The 2783-nt window shown below is 38.4% G+C and overlaps 1 long non-coding RNA gene across 1 annotated transcript; it reads right to left on the bottom strand.

Moving 5' to 3' along the window:
- Positions 1-672: 672 nt before the first annotated feature.
- LOC145657887 (uncharacterized) lies at positions 673-2478 on the bottom strand. Its single transcript, XR_014123816.1, has 2 exons — positions 1727-2478; positions 673-1236 (listed from the first exon to the last, which is right to left on the bottom strand). It is a non-coding gene; the product is annotated as an uncharacterized LOC145657887 (long non-coding RNA).
- Between the last annotated feature and the right edge of the window lie 305 nt (positions 2479-2783).

Below are 2783 nucleotides of genomic sequence, written 5' to 3'. Positions count from 1 at the left end.
ATTACATTTAATAAAAGTGTAAAGACAAGAACATCTTATTCATTTTTTAGAAAAGGAATGTAAAGGCTTATTAAATGTACTTAAAAAAGAAAACTATCGGATGATGAGTTATGTCTGGCAAAGACAACAAAACCTGAGAGTGTACCTTTAGATGTTGAGTCTAATGCTCTCTCAACTGACCTATTTTGGCTAGTGGTAGTATTCCTTTGTCTTTTTCGGATTAAAATGTTACCAATGAATGTAGCTCCATTTACAATAATATGGTATGTACTCAGAAAATAATGACTTTACCGCTGTGAAATCCATGGACTGTCTGGGCAGTACCTCAACCACACAGTCATGCCTTGAGGTGAACTTTCATTTCCATAACATTTTTGTGCATGAATGGTATGACAAGAAAGTATTTCTTGACCGTTTCTGGACCACATTCTTACCAGTTATAATCACTGCACCAAGTCTCAAGTGATATAGATGAAGGAATATTATTTCCCCCCAATTTATAACATTTCACATCTTTACCTCCCGATTTGGCAATGTGTTTCTTAGCATCATGTATAAGCAAAAAGACACTGAGAACATTTTTCCTCACACCGTGAGTGGAGCTAACCATCTCATGCTAGCTACGGTACTATGGCAGCTAGTATGTCACATGAACGCGTATAACCTAGTTGGCTTAACCTCTTTATCAGCCAGCCATTTTGAGCTCATTTGAACGATTTGTACTTGTTCACTTTAACACCAGATATATGAAATTGTACACATACACCATGATCATTGCAGATTCAAATTGAAGTAGACACTTGGGATTAGACATCCATTCACATCCAGACTTATTTCTCCATCATTTAGGGTCCATTTGACCTCATCTAATAGAGAAGAAAATGTCGAAAAAAAAACGCCTTTGATTTTGGAGGGTCATAAGTGTTTCTATTGATGCTGGAGATTTATTTCCATTCAACCTCTACATTTCCTGATTCACCAGGGTCTTGTCCAAAAACATGCAAAATTTGAGGCAGATACAATAAACAATTCAAGAGATGCACTGTATTTTCTATTTGGAGACCTGACGTCTCCAATCTGTCCACTTGGAGTCTCCTGGGGCCTCTGTGACTATGCAGTCCTGAGGTGTGAGGGGTGTCCACAGATCAGCAGGGGGTAGAAGCTGATGGCTCTGGGGGTGGGGCAGAAGAGGTGTCAAATCTCTCAGATGGGGGAGGGCAGGGTGAATTTTCTTCACTGCAAGACAAAGACAGGAGTAAGCTGTGTAGATGAAAATAAATACAAATTGCCATACTAAATAAGAATTACTACATTTACTACATACATTTACAATTACATCACTATAGTGCCTTTGCATGATCAAGGACGCTTTACAATCATATAACCAAAATACCAATGAACTAGAATGATGATCAATGCTAATTATAATCAATGCTAATGCTAATCAATGCTAATGCTAATGCTAACCAATGCTAATGCTAATGCCTAGTGCAAAATACAAACTCCATCTCAAACAACAATAATTTATCTTTACATTTAGGGCATGTAGCAGACGCGCTTATCCAGAGAGAGTTACGACTTACACAATCAGTGCGATAAACAATACAGCAAGTACTAGAGTTTCAGTCAACATAGGAGCAAATTCAATGGACATTTAAATATTACGTAATCAACACTGAACTTTTACAATAAAGAATCACGCATGCTATATGAATTTTATACTTACGGTACATCGAGCACGGCATCAATTCCAAGCTCAAAAGTGTCTTGATCAACAAAATCCATGCTAGCAGCCGTGGAACCGTCATCGCGCTCAACTCGGAACCATCATCGCTCTCACCTCGCTAAATCTAAATAGCTCCTCATGGACATCTGAAACTGTAAATCGCCTTTTCCTCTCCATTACTGTGATAAAAATAACAAATTTTCATAAAAAGCGGAACGTGTTACAAAAACAAAGCGAACTAGCCAAAATGGAGTGACTTGCGCATACAATGCGCTTCCAAAATGGAGAATGTTGGTGCGCAACAGGACCTTATATTGTGTTTACGCGTGGCCCGCCCCACCTCTGTAGTGTAGTATTCAAGGCAAATGAGGTGTCGATGTTTTCTTCTGACGGAATACTATTTGCTGAAAGTGGTTTCAATCACTTTGGTTTCAACGGTCCATTACTATAAGCTCTTTTGATAGGCCAACCATGAACAACAACACAATACGGAATCTTGCCAAAGGTAGAAAAACAAAGCAATCAAAGAGAACGTTTATTCGATGGACGAATAACAAACACGGATTCTAAGAAAGGAGGGTAGAATGCTCTATTCAGGAACAGTTTTAGGATAGTAACGTGCAGTTTGATGTAACTATAGGTTGCGTATTTTGTGTTAGGTTACGAAGGAACCGAACGTGTGTTTTTGCTCTAAGAAGTGTGCAAGCTAATAAAGAGCTGTATTAGCATTCTATATACTTTTTTAAACATGTCACGGTGTTTATTTGATGGTAATTGAACTTTCTATGACAAAATCTGAAGTTCTCTTATACCGGAAGAATGTTTTAGAAGGCAACTTAAAAGGGCAGGCACGTGTTTGTGGAAATGTAGCCGAAAAAAAACGATGTATTCAGCATGGGATTTCTGGCGAACGGATGCATGTAGACGGCTGAAAATCGGTAAGCAGGTACTTGTAATAGTCCTAAGGAATGCTATGTTGGTAAATGTAATGTACTTTAAGAATATCAAGTATTTATTTGAGTATGCCCGTTCAAGGACGCCCGCGTCCCTTTTAAAG

The sequence above is a fragment of the Electrophorus electricus genome, chromosome 5 (genome assembly GCF_041902795.1).
Source record: "Electrophorus electricus isolate QZ-2024a chromosome 5, ASM4190279v1, whole genome shotgun sequence".
Classification (NCBI taxonomy): Eukaryota; Metazoa; Chordata; class Actinopteri; order Gymnotiformes; family Gymnotidae; genus Electrophorus; species Electrophorus electricus.
The sequence above is the reverse complement of the archived record's forward strand: the minus strand, read 5'-3'. Positions and strand labels throughout refer to the sequence as shown.